The following is a 17,647-nucleotide window of genomic DNA, read 5'->3' on the forward strand; positions in this document are numbered from 1 at the left end:
CGAGCATGCATCTAGTGTATTGAGTTCATGGAGAAACAGAGTAATGCCTTAAGAAAGATGACATGATGTAGACAAGATCTATTCATGTAGCAATAGATCCCATTGTTTTATCCTTGATAGCAACGGTACATGCATGTCATGTCTTTTTTTGTCACTGAGATTGAGCACCGCAAGATCGAACCCATCACAAAGCACATCTTCCCATGGCAAGATAAAAGATCAAGTTGTCCAGACAAAAACCAAATATCAGAGAAGAAGTATGACCCTATAATAATCAAGCATGAATATAATTTCATAGATCCGATCATAAACTCACAATTCATCGGATCCCAACAAACACATCATAAAAGATAGAGTTACACCAAATAGATCTTCAAGAGACCATTGTATTGAGAAGGAAAACAAGAGAGAAAGCCATCTAACTATTGCCAACGGACCCGTAGGTCCGATATGAACTACTCACACATCACCGGAGGAGCACCAATTGTAAGTGCATCTAGTTCCCTTAGTGATTTTGGTGGTTTGAAGACTTATATATTAAGTAACTAATGTGTTTATAAGTGTACACAGCCTCTATAAGTCGCTGAGGAGTTTGAGTTGTACGATGAATATCGACCCCTAAAAATGTATATCTTCGGCTGAAGAAATTGGTCTTATGCTGAAGATTTTGATCGCGAAGAAATTGCGATGAAATTGATATTCCTCATGAAGATATTGAAGATGAGGAATTCGGCGTGTCCTGAAGAAAATCAGCCCGAAGACTTTGAAGCGTGAAGATTTATTCTTTCTGTTTCATTTTCTTCACTCTTGAGTCATAGGAACATCGTACTGTTAAAGGGATGGAGGTAATACTACGGAATGAATTTCCTCATGATGCTCAACCCAAGCCTAATCCTACAAAAGCCTCAAGTGAGGAATATGAGAGACATGAGGACTCTCATAGTTGAGAGTCCCGACCGTTGCCGCGATTCGCGCCACCTCACCGATCTTATCGACACCAACGGTCATAATATTTAAGGGAATTTATGTCAAATCATGTCGGGATGCTCCCAGGCTATAAATAGCCGCCCCCACAACCACTAGCTGGTTGGCTACTCCGCGAGAAACTGACAATTGTCATTTAGAGCAACCCAAATTTCTCAGAGTCTTCGAGAGTAAATCATCATGTGAGGAAATACCCCAAACACCACACCACAAACCAAAAACCAAGTGATTGAGCATCGCTGAAGAACTTGTTCCTGTGTGGAACTGAAGCCTTTTACCTTTGAGGACTGTGGATCCTCCAGACGGTTAGGCGTCATGGTCTAGAGCAATCCTGCAGTCAATTGTGGATCGTCGGGTGACCGAGTTTGTGAGGGTTTCGAAGTATGCCCTGAAGACTTACCACGTGTGTTGGACGAGGACTATGTGTCCTTAGCTCAAGGAGAATACGATAGGGACTGTGTGTCCTTTGGTTTCAATACCAAGCCGCTCCAAACCAGATGTACGACTGTCACAACAGTTGGAACTGGGTCGTCAACAACTGTCTTCAATGTGATACGGGTTCTATTTCTTCAACTCTTTCAATTCCTCAATATTGTATGTTGAATACTTTCATTGTCTATGTTTGAAGAATTTGCTGAAGACTTTCTCTGAATTTCCTCAACCTCAAATTCTTCATACCAGTTAATCTTCACGTGCGTATTCTGTGCCTGCATACTATGCAAACTGTTTTTCATAATCTTCATCAAGAAAACTTTTTCATCAACATAAGCATACTTCAGAGTATCAGGTAATTGTTTAAGCTCATACACGGGATCACCCTTAGGTGGAGGAGGATCCCCGAGTATTTCAACAGGAAGGTTGTGTTTCAGAATAGGTTCCTGATCAAAGAATATCTTATATATTTCATTCCTTTCATTCATATGCATATCATTTTCATGGTCTCGCAAATATTGTTCTAAGGGATCGGTAGGAGGCACAACAATAGAAGCAAGACAAATAATTTCATCCTCACTAGGCAGTTCTTTGTCATGGGGTTGTCTATGAAATTTAGAGAAATTGAACTCATGAGATGCATCCCGAGAACTTACAGTAACCGTTTCTTTTTCACAATCAATCTTAGCATTGACAATATTTAAGAAGGGTCTACCGAATATAATGGGACAAAAATCATCTTGTAGGTAACCAAGAACAAGAAAATTAGTAGGATACTTTATTTTTCCACACAAGACTTCAACATCTCTAACAATCCCAATTGGTTAAATAGTATCTCTATTAGCAAGCTTGATGGTAACATCAATTTCCTCTAATTCGGTTGGTGCAATATCATTCATAATTTCTTGGTATAAGGTAAAGGGAATTGCACTCACACTAGCACCCATATCACATAAGCCATGATAACAATGATCTCATATCTTCACAAAAACAACAGGCACGCTAACAATAGGTCTATGTTTACCCTTAGTATCAGGTCTGGCAATTCTAGCGGCTTCATCACAGAAGTGAATGACATGCCCATGAATATTATCAACCAAGAGATCTTTAACCATAGCAATATTAGGTTCAACATTATTTTGTTCAGGAGGTATAGGTGTTCTATCACAACTCTTACGAACCACAGTTGAAGCTTTAGCATGTTCCTTTATCCTAACAGGAAAGGGTGGTTTTTCAATATAAGTAGTAGGAATAACATGATCGGCATTATAAATAGTAGTTTGTTGTTCAACTTTAATAGGTTCTACCACTTTAACTTCAATGGGAGGATGATATTTAAACCACTTATCCTTGGGGAGATCAACATGAGTAACAAAAGATTCACAAAGTGAAGCTACTACTTCAGAGTCAAATCCATATTTCGTGCTAAAATCACGAAAAGTATCGGTGTCTATAAACGATTTAACACAATCAAACTTAAGGCTTATACCTGACTCATTACCTTCATCGAGTTACCAATCTTCAGAGTTATGTTTAATTCTTTCCAATAAGTCTCATTTGAATTCAATATCTTTCTGCATAAAGGAACCAACACAAGAAGTGTCGAGCATGAATTGATCATTACGAGAGAGCCGAGCATAAAAATTTGGAATAATAATTTCTCTCGGGAGCTCATGATTGTGGCATGAATATAACATTGAATTTAGCCTCCCCAAGATGAGAGATTCTTTCTCCTTCATGAGGCCAAAAATATAAATATAATTCCGATCACAATGAACCAGATGCAAAGGATAAAACTTCTGATAAATTCCAATTTCAATCTGTTGTAGTTCCATGATCCAATGTCATCACATAGCCTATACCATGTCAACGCCTTTTCCCTCAAAGATAAAGGAAAGACCTTCCTCTTGACATTATCCTCAGGCAGACCTGCAAGCTTAAATAATCCACAAACTTCATCCACATAGATTAGGTGCAAATCAGGATGTAGTGTTCCATCTCCTGCATAAGGATTAGCTAGCAGTTTTTCTATCATACCCGAACGAATTTCAAAATAAATATTTTCAGTGGGTGCAGAAGGTTGAGGAGCATATCTTTATGCTTCTGGTCAGGGTGAAGATACCCCGAACAAGCTCCTCAAAGGATTATTTTCCATAGTGACAAGTGACAGTAAATTTCAGCACAATATATAAATTTTTCCTTACCAAGTTCCACTTACCAAAGGCGCTTCACTCCCCAGAAACGGTGCCAGAAAAGAGTTTTGATGACCCAAAAGTATAGGGTATCTATCATAGTCCTTTCGACAAGTAAGAGTGTCGAACCCAACGAGGAGTAGAGAGAAATGACAAGCGGTTTTCAGTAAGGTATTCTCTCCAAGCACGGAAATTATCGGTAACAGATAGTTTTTTGATGAGGTAATTTGTAACGGGTAACAAGTAACAATTGTAACAAAGGTGCAGAAAGGTGACCCAATCCTTTTTGTAGCAAAGGACAAGCCTGGACAAACTCTTATATAGAGAAAAGTGCTCCCGAGGACACATGGGAATTTATGTCAAGCTAGTTTTCATCATGTTCATATGTTTCGCGTTCGTTACTTTAATAATTTGATATGTGTGTGGACCGGTGCTTGCATGCTGCCCTTACTTGGACAACCTCCCACTTATGATTAACCTCTCTCGCCAGCATCCGCAACTATGAAATTGGAATTAAGGTAAATCTAACCATAGCATTAAACATATGGATACAAATCAGCCTCTTACAAAGCAACGCATAAACTAGGGTTTAAGCTTCTATCACTCTAGAAACCCATCATATACTTATTACTTCACAATGCCTTCCTCTAGGCCCAAATAATGGTGAAGTTTCATGTAGTTGACGTTCACATGACACCACTAGAGAAAAGACAACATATAACTTATCAAAATATCGAACCAATACCAAATTCACATGATTACTTATAACAAGACTTATCCCATGTCCTCGGGAACAAACGTAACTACTCACAAAGAATATTCATGTTCATAATCAGAGGAGTATTAATAATCATTAAGGATCTGAATATATGATCTTCCACAAAATAAACCAACTAGCATCAACTACAAGGAGTAATCAACACTACTAGCAACCCATAGGTACCAATCCGAGGTTTTGAGACAAAGATCGAACACAAGAGATGAACTAGGGTTTGGAGAGGAGATGGTGTTGATGACGATGTTGATGGAGATTGACCCCCTTTTGATGAGAGGATAGTTGGTGATGACGATGGCTTTGATTTCCCCCTCCGGGAGGGAAGTTTCCCCAACGAAATAGCTCCGTCAGAGCTCTAGATTGGTTCTGTCAAAGTTCCGCCTCGAGACGGCTGCGTCGCGTCCCGAAAGCTCTCTTATTATTTTTTCCAGGTCAAAACACTTGATATAGCAGAAGATGGGCACCGGAGGCCTATCAAGGGGCCCACAAGCCTGCAGGGCATGACCCGGGGGGTAGGTCGTGCCCCTAGCTTGTGGCTTCCGGGTGGGTCCACTCCGGGACTTATTTCACCCATTATTTTTTATATATTCCAAAATAATTCTCCATAACTTTTCAGGACTTTTGGAGTTGTGCAGAATAGGTCTCTCAAATTTGCTCCTTTTCCAGTCCAGAATTTCAGCTGCGGGCATTCTCCCTCTTCATGTAAATCTTGTAAAATAAGAGAGAAAAGGCATAAGTATTGTACCATAATGTGTAATAACAGACTATAATGCAATAAATATTGATATCAAAGCATGATGCAAAATGGACGTATCAACTAGCCGCCCAGACATGCGGAACGACGCCGCCAAACACGGAGAGCTAGCCGGGGACAAAGACATTCGTGATGTTGATGCCATCATTGGTGACCAAGCGAGCCATCGATCCTTCTGGCGATCGAACAATTAATGGAACTCTCAATGAAAGCACAAATGTCGGTTTCAAAATTGGCAGATCTCGGGTAGAGGGTCCCGAACGGTGGATCTTGGATCGATGGGTAACATGAGACACGTGAGACGATATTTACCCAGGTTCGGGCCCTCTTGATGGAGGTAATACCCTACGTCCTGCTTTGTTTGTATTGATGGTGAAGAATCGAGTAGAGAGTTGATCTATCTCGAGATCGCACAATGTGATCTAAAACCCCGGAAGTATTGATCTTAATGTGCCTTACAGACTAAAAACCTCTGGTTTATATAGATATCAGGGTTACCTAGGGTTACACAATGTCAGTTACATCTGGGAAGAAACATGCCAATATTATCATTTTGACTTGAAGCATACACCAAGGCTTCAGAAGATTCCCTTCTGGACACGACGTTGTCTTGGAGTTCGACCCTTCAATGATAATCATAGGGCAGCCCATGAGTCCGGCCCGTGAATATAGGTCAGCGACCCAAGGACCCCTTAGTCCCGGACTCCCTTAGTGGGCCTGTATGCGAACGAGTCTTGTCGTGCACAACTTCCTACATGTAACTTGTCTCGACAAAAATGTTTGTTGGCACGGGTTGTGAAATCGCTCGCTGGAGCGAGGGAACGGTAAGGAGTGTTTTTCATTTGGGTACGACAGTCCTGCGAAGCTTTTGGCTGGTCGTACCGAGCCACTCCAAATCAACAACACCTAGCTTTTTATCCCGCGTGCGTCATCTAACATGGGGCCCACGCGACTCCCTTATGTGTTCACGCGGGTGGTTCTTCTCCTCTCATTCCCCCGACCTTATCCTTTTCTCACTTTTTATTCTCCCAGCGCACCGAGACCCCATTTCTTCCGCCACCTACTCACTCCCACGCATTGAGAGCATCTCCAGCCGCACCCACATGATGCCTTCCCAAGTTCCTTCACCGCAATTGTCCTAGTGGTGCCCCCAGGACGTCGTTTTGCACCAGATTTGTCCAAACTAGCCCCCAACGACCCCAGGCCAAACCCAGCCCACCGGGGGGGCGCTTGGGGGCATCCGGTGCTATTTTTGCATGCACAAACCCCATCGATTAGCCTCTCTCTCTCCTTCAATTTTTGTGCTAGGCCCACCATAGGCATGCAAACAACGGAATCTCTACTCTCTCTCTATCTCTCCCCTCGTGTGGCCGGCTTGGGCGGGGGCGAGTGGAAAAATTTGCCCCCCGAGGCCAAATTTTTTGCCGACAACCCCCCAACCGGTGAAAAAAACATTCCATGGGAGGCAAACTGCTCGAGATGCCGTGAGGTCTCCTACTCATGCCCACGTGCAGCCACCATGAGATGTCTTAGCAGCCATCATTGCGTGCCACGGGAGCTGTCCTAGTCGCAACGCCAACCCTTAGGCCAACTCCAGCGCACGACCCCATCCCGTCCGGCCCTGTCCGTTTGGCGCAAAACAGACAAACCCCATGGCCCAACACGCGTCGGCCTGGACCCATCTTGTCCATTTTGTGTCCGGCCCGACCCATCTCCAGTGCAAACATGTGCACAGTTTGGGTCCAGGCAGACAACGAATGAGCGTGTCTCTCATACACATCGGGGCCGCGTGGCACGTGATACGTCTCAAACGTATCTATAATTTTTGATGGTTTCACGCTATTATCTTGTCTTCTTTGGTTGTTTTATGTACCTTTTATATCTTTTTGGGGACTAACTTATTAATTCAGTGCCAAGTGTGAGTTCCTGTTTTTCCGTGTTTTTGACTCTTTTCAGATCTGATTTTGGAACGGAGTCCAAACGGAAGAAAAACCCCGAAATGATTTTTTCCCGAACGGGAGAAGACCAGGGGGCTTTTGGGCCAAGCCAGGTGCGCTCCAGGGAGCCCACAAGCCCCCACTCCGCCACCAGGGGCAAGGCGGCGGTGGGCAGGCTTGTGGCCTCCCTGGCCGCCCCCTGACCTAGGTCTTTGGCCTATAAATTCCCAAATATTCCGCAAAAAATTGGGGGAGCCTCGAAAATACTTTTCCGCCGCCGCAAGCATCCGTTTCCGCGAGATCTCATCTGGAGACCCTTCCCGACACCCCGCCAGAGGGGACTTTGGAGTTCGAGGGCTTCTTCATCATTATCATCGCCCCTCCAATGACTCGTCAGTAGTTCACTTCAGACCTACGGGTCCGCAGTTAGTAGCTAGATGGCTTCTTCTCTCTCTTGGATCTTCAATACAAAGTTCTCCATGATCTTCATGGAGATCTATCCAATGTAATCTTCTTTGGCGGTGTGTTTGTTGAGATCCGATGAATTGTGGATTTGTGATCAGATTATCTATGATATATATTTGAGTCTTTGTTGATTTCTTATATGCATGATTTGATATCCTTGTAAGTCTCTACGAGTCTTGGGTTTTGTTTGGCCAACTAGATCTATGATTCTTGCAATGCGAGAAGTGCTTGGTTTTGGGTTCTGCCATGTGGTGACCTTTCCCAGTGACAGTAGGGGCAGCAAGGCACACATCAAGTAGTTGCCATCAAGGGTAAAAAGATGGGGTTTTTATCATTGGTTTGAGATTATCCCTCTACATTATGTCATCTTGCTTAAGGCGTTACTCTGTTCTTATGGACTTAACACACTAGATGCATGTTGGATAGCGGTCGACGTGTGGAGTAATAGTAGTAGATGCAGGAAGTATCGGTCTACTTGTTTCGGACGTGATGCCTATAGATTTAATCATTGCATAGATATCGTCACGACTTTGCGCGGTTCTATCAATTGCTCGACAGTAATTTGTTCACCCACCGTCTACTTGCTTTCATGAGAGGAGCCACTAGTAAACACTACGGCCCCCGGGTCTATTCACAACCATCGATTACACCTCTGCTTTTACTTTGCTTTGTTACTTTGTTGCTTTCAGTTCTCACTTGGCAAACAATCTATAAGTGATTGACAACCCCTTCATAGCGTTGGGTACAAGCTTTTGTGTTTGTGCAGGATCTTGAGATACTCCTCCGCTGGATTGATACCTTGGTTCTCAAACTAAGGGAAATACTTACCGCCGCTATGCTACATCACCCTTTCCACTTCGAGGGAACACCAACGCAAGGCTCCAATGCCACGGGGGAAATCCTTTGCATACTTGCCTAGGAAGTCCTTTAAGACGTAGCCGCAGCTCAAGGATTCCTGGTGCCATCGACACAATTATTTCTGGCGCTATTGCAAGGGATACACAGCAAACATGAGAAGTATTTCTGGCGCCGTTGCCGCGGAGGAGAAATCAAGATCTATCCAAGTAGGTCTCACAAACTCTTCTCTTGCATTTACTTTTGTTGCCAGTTGCCTCTCGTTTTCCTCTCCCCCACTTCACTTTTGCCGTTTTCATTTGCCTTTTTGTTCGCCTTTTTTCGTTCGCCCTTTTCCCTCGCTTGCTTTCTGTTCGCTTGTGTGCCATGTGCCTTCATTATGCTTGCATCTTCGCTTGCTGAAAATCTATTGATATGGATCCTCATCCACTAGCTAGTCTCTTTAAGAGACCCACTATTGTTGAACGAATTACTATTGAGTTGAGGACACTTGACTATTTTTATGGAGTTTTGCTTGAGATGTGTGAATCTGAAAATCGTGATGAAGAAGTTCATGAAGTGATTCACGAGGGTTCCTTGGATGAAAAGCATGATTGCAATAGTTTCACTATAAGTTCTATTAGTGATAATCATGCTAAAATTATGCAAAACCCTAGGCTTGGGGATGCTAGTTTTGCTTTGTCCACTACTTGTTGCAATAATCATGATTGGGGTGATGATCTTTCTTATGATCTTGAAAATTTGTTCAAACCTCATGATGAATATGATATTTGCAACAATACTGAAAGTGGGATTGGAGAAGTCATGACATTATTTGATGATAATCCCACTATTTTTGAAGAGCGTCAACTTTGCATGCATGTGGATCATGAAAAGAATATCCTTTGTGATAGTTACATTGTTGAATTCGATTATGACCCCACATGTAATTGCTATGAGAGAGGAAAATATTGTGGTAGAAATTTTCATGTTACCAATTTACCTCTCGTTATGTTGAGATTGCTATTGTCTCTTTCTTCTTCCTTGCATATGGCAACTATTGGTTGTCTTGACAATCTGTTTTCCTATAAAATGCCTATGCATAGGAAGTATGTTAGACTTAGATGTGGTTTCCACATGCTTTAGGATGCTCTCGTTGTGCTTCAATTCTTGTCTTTTGTGAGAGCATCATTGAATGCCTAGCTAAGGGCATTAAACAAAAGCGCTTGTTGGGAGGCAACCCAACGAATTTATAATTTTTCTTTCTGTTTTGTGTTTTCCACACTTTCATAATTCTGTTATGATTGTGTTTTTTGTGTTTCTTTTTGCGTTTGTGCCAAGCAAAACCGTTATGATTAGTCCTGGGGATGATCGTTTGGTCATGCTGGAAAAGACAGAAACTTTCTTCTCACGAAAACAATTTTTTTTGTAAGAGCTTTTGAGTTGATTCTTTTTGCTGCTGATTGCTACGCAAATTCTTCAGTCTGTCATAATTTTCCATAATTTTTGAAGTATCAGAGGTATATGAAATACACAGATTGCTACAGACTGGTTTGCTATTAACAGCTTCTGTTTTTGTTGTGTTGGTTGCTTATTTTGATGAAACTATGGATAGTATCGGGGTGTATTAGCCATGGAAGATTCAAAATACAGTAACCCAACATCAGCACAAGTAGAATTTAAGTTTTCTACAGTACCTAAGGAAGTGGTGGTTTGCTTTCTTGTACTAATGTTATCACGAGTTTCTGTTTAAGTTTCGTGTTGTGAAGTTTTCAAGTTTTGGGTGAAGTTCTTATGGACAAAGAGATAAAGAGTGGCAAGAGGTCAAGCTTGGGGATGCCCAAGGCACCCCAAGAGATTCAAGGATGTCGTAAAAGCCTAAGCTTGGGGTTGCCCTGGGAAGGCATCCCCTCTTTCGCCTTTAATCCATCGGTAACGTTACTTGGGGCTATATTTTTATTCACCACATGTTATGTGTTTTTGCCTAGAGAGAGAGACATGCACTCACTCTGATTTTGTCGAGCTTCACTTATATCTTTTGGTAGACAATTCAGCTCACATGTGCTTCACTTATATCTTTTGAGCTAGATACTTTTGCTCTATGTGCTTCACTTATATCTTTTAGAGCGCAGCGGTGCGTGGCTTGGTAGTTGATCTATGCTTTTAAAGTAGTCTCAAAAGGGGTAGTTATCCAAAGGGATACGAAAACTTCCACCTTCATGTGCATTGAATACTTAGAGAAGTTTGATTCATCTCAATTAGTTTTGAGTTGTGGTTATGGTAATATTGAAGTCATGCTAGTAAGGTGTTGTGGATCTAGAAATACTTGTGTTGAAGTAAGTGATTCCCGTAGCATGCACGTATGGTGAACCGCTATGTGATGAAATCTGAGCATGATTAGTATATTTATTGTCATCCTTTGCGTGGCGGTCGGGATCGCACGATGGTTTATACCTACCAACACTTCACCTAGGAGTATGCGTTAAAACTTTTGCAACAAGTATATGAGTTCTTCATGACTAATGTTGAGTCCATGGTTTAGATGCACTTTCACCTTCCACCATCACTATCTTCTTAGTGCCGTGCAACTTTCGCCGGTGCACAAAACCCACCATTAGCCTCCCTCAAAACAGCCACCATACCTACCTATTATGGCTTTTTCAAAGTCATTCCGAGATATATTGCCATGCAACTACCACCATGACATGTGCCACCACATCTACATTGTCATAACATGATCGTAAGATAGCTAGGATGATGTTTCCATTGATGTCTATGCCATGCTAGATCATTGCCACGGTACACTACGAAGGCATTCCATATAGAGTCATCGTTACTCTAAGTTTTGAGTAGAAAGTGTGATGATCATCATTAATGGAGCATTGTCCCATGTGAGGAAATAAAAGAGGCCAAAGAAGCACACCAAAAAAAGAGGCCAAAGAGCCCACCAAATAAAAAAATGAGAGAAAAAGAGAGAAGGGACAATGCTACCACTTTTTCCACACTTGTGCATATTAAGCACCAAGATCTTCATGATTGAGAGTCTCTCGTTTTGTCACCACCATATAGCTAGTGGGAAATTTTCATTATATAACTTGGCTTGTATATTCCAATGATAGGCTTCCTCAAAATTTCCTTAGGTCTTCGTGAGCAAGCAAGTTGGATGCACACCCACTAGTTTTCTTTAAGAGCTTTGACATACTCGTAGCTCTAGTGCATCATTTGTATGGCAATCCCTACTCATTCACATTGATATCTGTTGATGAGCATCTCCACAGCTCATTGATATGCCTAGTTAATGTGACTATCTTCTCCTGTTTTGTCTTGCAACCTCCACTACATTCCAAACCATCTATAGTGCTATAACCATGGCTCACGCTCATGTATTGCGCGAGAGTTGAAAAGGTTTGAGAAAGTAAAGGTGTGAAACAATTACTTGGACAATACCGGGGTTGTGCATGATCTAAATTCATTGTGCAATGATGATACAGCATAGCCAGACTATATGCTTTTGTAGGGATAACTTTCTTTTGGCCTTTTTATTTTGAAAGTTCATGATTACTTTGCTAGTTTGCTTGAATTATTATTGTTTCCAAGTCAATAGCAAACTATTGTTTTGAATCTAATGGATCTGAGCATTCACGTCACATAAGAGGAATTACAAAGGACACCTATGCTAGGTAGCATGAAAGCATCAAAAATTCATTCTTATCACTTCCCTACTCGAGGACTAGCACGAGTTAAGCTTGGGGATGCTTGATACATCTCAAACGTATCTATATTTTTTGATGGTTTCACGCTGTTATCTTATCTTCTTTGGTTCTTTTATGTACCTTTTATATCTTTTTTAGGACTAACTTATTAATTTTTGATGGTTTCATGCTGTTTTTTCCTTTTTTTGACTCTTTTCAGATCTGATTTTGGAATGGAGTCCAAACGGAAGAAAAACCCCAAAATGAATTTTTCTCGAACGGAAGAAGACCAGGGGCTTTTGGGCCAAGCCAGGTGGGCTCCAGGGAGCCCACAAGCCCCCACTCCGCCACCAGGGGGAGGCGGCGGTGGGCAGGCTTGTGGCCTCCCTGGCCGCCCCCTGACCTAGGTCTTTGGCCTATAAATTCCCAAATATTCCGCAAAAAATCAGGGGAGCCTCGAAAATACTTTTCCGCCGCCGCAAGCTTCCGTTTCCGCGAGATCTCATCTGGAGACCCTTCCCGGCACCCTGCCAGAGGGGGCTTTGGAGTTGGAGGGCTTCTTCATCATCATCATCGCCCCTCCAATGACTCGTGAGTAGTTCACTTCAGACCTACGGGTCCGTAGTTAGTAGCTAGATGGCTTCTTCTCTCTCTTGGATCTTCAATACAAAGTTCTCCATGATCTTCATGGAGATCTATCTGATGTAATCTTCTTTGGCGGTGTGTTTCTCGAGATCCGATGAATTGTGGATTTGTGATCAGATTATCTATGATATATATTTGAGTCTTTGATGATTTCTTATATGCATGATTTGATATCTTTGTAAGTCTCTCCGAGTCTTGGGTTTTGTTTGGGCAACTAGATCTATGATTCTTGCAATGGGAGAAGTGCTTGGTTTGGGGTTCTACCATGTGGTGACCTTTCCCAGTGACAGTAGGGGCAGCAAGGCACACATCAAGTGGTGGCCATCATGGGTAAAAATATGGGGGTTTTATCATTGGTTTGAGATTATCCCTCTACATCATGTCATCTTGCTTAAGGTGTTACTCTGTTCTTATGGACTTAATACACTAGATGCATGCTGGATAGCGGTCGACGTGTGGAGTAATAGTAGTAGATGCAGAAAGTATCGGTCTACTTGTTCCGGACGTGATGCCTATAGATATAATCATTGCATAGATATCGTCATGACTTTGCGCGGTTCTATCAATTGCTCGAGAGTAATTTGTTCACCCACCGTCTACTTGCTTTCATGAGAGAAGCCACTAGTAAACACTACGGCCCCCGGGTCTATTCACATCCATCGTTTACACCTCCGCTTTTACTTTGCTTTGTTACTTTGTTGCTTTCAGTTCTCACTTGGCAAACAATCTATAAGGGATTGACAACCCCTTCATAGCGTTGGGTGCATGCTTTTGTCTTTGTGTAGGATCTTGAGATACTCCTCCGCCGGATTGATACCTTGGTTCTCAAACTGAGGGAAATACTTACCGTCGCTGTGCTACATCACCCTCTCCGCTTTGAGGGAACACCAACGCAAGGCTCCAAGGCCACGGGGCAAATCCTTTGCATACTTGCCTAGGAAGTCCCTTAAGGCGTAGTCGCAGCTGAAGGATTCCTGGTGCCGTCGACTCAACTATTTCTGGCGCCGTTGCAAGGGATACACAGCAAACATCAGCACGCGACCACCTACCTCCCACCTCCCAAATTAACTACGCACGCGTGGTCGGCCCCACGTGTCATACGCCCAGGAGAGTGGTCGTCGTCCTTCTTAAATGGGAAGCCGTGGACCAGTCACAGTCCATGCTCCCACTCTAGTCTTGCTGCCTCCTTGAAACCCGACACCCAAACCCTAGATCTCCCCTCTCATTCCTCGAGCTCTCCAGCCACCCGCAGCCATGGTGTGGTGGAGCATCGGCCGCAAGGCGGCGCACGACCATGGGGATGGTTCGTCCTCCGGCCGCCACCGTGCCGCCATCTCAGAGCCCAAACTACCCCCATGAAGGGCCCCCGCACCGCCTACATTTGCCATCACCCCTCCGGCTGCCCCGGCGCGCGACCGAAAGTATGTCCACACGGATGTTTGCCAACGTTATTGGGAAACAGGGACGCCACTCCCCTGAAGCAACGTTCACCTTCCCAATAACTCGCATCTGTCTGTGGATTGGGTGCCGATCCCGTTGATCTCGATGAGCGGCCATGCCCGCCGTGAGGAGATCGATCGCTGCAGCATGCCGCCTGCTTGTCGACCTGTACAACGACCCCAGGTACGCCATCGAATCCCTAGTATGGGACACTTGGTTTTGGGACGAGCCGACGTGCGGTTCGCATCATACTTTGCTGGTCGCGCAGCTAGCCCGTTGCGGGCACGCCCCCAGGTGCGCGGGCTTACGCTTTCGCCTTTGCCCTCTCCATTTCCGCCCCACCTCCTCCCATGACCCAGGAGGAGGAGGTCCAACTCATTCAATGTCTCTTGGAGGAGTCCAAGGACACACACGATGAGCGCCAATGGGTGGGTCTGGACACCATGCTGGCCCTCTCTGCGGGCGGCGATGTGGCCGTACCGGAGCTAGAGATGATGGACGTCAAGGAGGAGATGAAGGAGGAGGTGCTGGAGGATAAAATCGTCACCGCGTTCCACCTGGGCCTCGTGGGCCAGTGATGGAGGTGGTCACGCACATGGTTGACGCCATGGGGACCGGGTCTTGGTGCCCCACGCTGCCGTGGTCACCAGAGCCCGACCCGTCGCCACGATGGGAGGTGGTGCAGGTGCGTTCCACCTTCTAGGGACCATGGTCCCACCTTTGGATGCCGCAGCACTACATCGACCTCACTGGCGACGCGGACGACAACGGTGGCATGTGAGACGGCGGCAGGCACGACATCGACGGGCATGGCAGCAGTGCTCGGGCGACGCTTATCTATTTTTACTTTTTATGTTAATTATGTTCTAAGCAATGTGGAGGCCGTGAAGACTATAATGTTTAATTATGTTTTAATCATTATGTTTGCGTATTATTTGATTTTTTGGCATTTATTTGAGTTTTGTGACTTTTTATATCATGTCCGCCCTGGACATGATTTAGGGTACGGTGGTGTGTTGGACGGACCGATCTGGACATCGGCTACCCCATTGCCACCCCAAACGAACAAAGCACGCCGAAGCACATGTCTGTTTGGGGTTGTGAGATGGAGTTGGATTTACACCCATCCAATAAATAGCTGCAATCATTCACTGCTATACCTGACCATCTCCAGCTTGGCCCGGTCGACCCGTCTAGGCCCGGGCGGCCCGCCCAGGCCTGACCCGAAAATCCAGGGCCTAGGCAAGACGGGCTTGCTCGTGAGCCGGGCTTGGGCCTGAGTTTGTAACCCGCCAACAGGAACGGGCTGAGCTTGGGCTTGGCATACTAAGATTTTAAAGAAGAGGCCCAACCCAGGGCCCTAGACCCAACAGGCTTTTCAACAGATGGGTCGGGCTTGGACTTGAAAAGTAGGCCTGATGGTAAGGGCAGGGCCCAAGTTTTCTGCTATGGGCTTTTAGACCCGGACCATGGCCAGATATATTCGCCGTAGATGCTAGAGCCTAGTGCTGGCAATGGTGTTACGTCTAATCGGTGAAAAGTTGCAACCAGCAAGATAGCGAGCACCGATGTTGCGTCGGGCGAGCGCTATTTTCTAAGAGTGATTTTTTTTGCTGCTACTAGTCCAAATTTTTGTTACCACTGTGTTTTACACCACCGTTTTTTATTTTGGCTACCACCCGTGTCTTTGATTTTCATGCTAGATGCATCTGGAACCACTTTAATTGTTTTTGTTACCACCGTTTTCTATTTGTGCTACCACCGTCTTCGATATTTGCTACCACCCCGTCGTCACTTTTTGCTACCACCCCATCTTTGATTTTTTGCTGGATCCATCTTTTTTTATCGAAACCACTCCAAATTTGCTACCATCATTTTTGTTGCTGGTCGCTGCTACAAATGAGTCGGATGATTTTCTAGAGAAATTGTTCATCCACCCAGTCGTCAGATCAACGCGCTGGTGGCCATTCGATTCAACAATGCCACGACAATTGATCAACTTCAATGCAATGGGGTGCGAGCTTCATTGCAACACAATACATCGCAACCATAGCTCCAATGTGGCGTTGATGACATCCGGCAAAGCTTTATTTTAGCTCCGGTGAAGCTCCAACGCAACAGCTACGGTGTCTGGCGATGCCCCATTACAACTCTGATGAAGCTTCATTGCACCACCACCAACTCCATCACACCTTCGGGTCGCGTGTGAAGCTTCATTGGAGCAGCCGGTGTAGCTCCATTGCAGTTGACAGCATAGCATCATTGCAGCAACGTCGCAGCTCCGGGTCGCCGGCGACTGCTGCATCACGTCACCGGGGAGCCGTTGACAAAGCTCCATCGCAGCGTCGCTGCGTGCTAATACGTCCCAAACGTATATATAACTTCTGCTTGTTCCATGATCTTTAGGTTGCCATTGGTATATGTTTTGCTACACTTTTATATCATTTTACACATATTTGGACTAACCTACTAACTCAGTGCACCCAGTGCCAGTTTCTGTGTGCTGAAGTCTATTTTGCAGGGGCTTTTACCCAATTTTCCGAGGCCCATGAAAAATCCAAAAAACTATATAAAAAATCAGTGAAACAGAAGCTTCCGGATCACCGAAGGAGGGCCAGAGGGGGCTAGGGGCGTCCCAGGCGGCTTGCGGGCGTGGCCAAGCCCTAGGCCGCGCTAGGAGGTCGCCTGGGTGGGTCCCACCTCCTCCGGTGCCCTCCTTTGGCCTATATTTTGAGTTCCAAGAGGAAACCTCGGAGACTATCTGTAATCGCTAATTTCTCCATCGTTCCGCCACCGCAGCGCTTCCGAGATTGGGAGCATGATGAGACCTCTTCCCAGCACCCTGCCGGAGGGAGGATTGACCTCCGAGAGCTTCTCTACCGCCATGGAAGCTTCCCGGACGTGTCATGACTAGTCCTCCTTGGACCATGAGTCCATGACCAGTAGCTATGTGATGTCTTCTCTCCAATCTTGTGCTTCAATGGTTAGTCCTTGTGAGCTACCCTACATGATCAAGGCATCTATGTAATTCTCTTGCTATTGCTATGCTCGGTTTGTTGGGATCCGATGGATTACGAGATTATGTTCAGATTGTTATGAGTTATATATTTCATTATTCTTTTATATTATGTTCCTTAGTGATTCATGCATGTTCTCCGTTGCTTTTTATTGCTTTGGCCAAGTAGTAGATTGTAACTCTAAGAGGGAGTGTTATGCATGATTGTGGGTTAATGCCCCTCGATGTTTAGCTTGAGTGACAGAAACATGAGACTAAGGGGATGTGCTTGTTGCCACGAGGAGAAAAAACGGTGCTTGTGACCACGGTTACAAGGATTGTTTACCTTACACATAGTTCGTTAATGCAGTTGTCCGATGCTTTGAGTTTACACTTTGGGTGGGGCTCGCAACTTAATACTAGAGAGATGTTCTTGATAGATATCTCAAGGTGGATGATTAGTAAGTAGATGTTGATGAATAAACGGTCTACTTGTCTTGGC

Source organism: Hordeum vulgare, chromosome 7H, assembly GCF_904849725.1.
Source record: "Hordeum vulgare subsp. vulgare chromosome 7H, MorexV3_pseudomolecules_assembly, whole genome shotgun sequence".
Taxonomy (NCBI): domain Eukaryota; kingdom Viridiplantae; phylum Streptophyta; class Magnoliopsida; order Poales; family Poaceae; genus Hordeum; species Hordeum vulgare.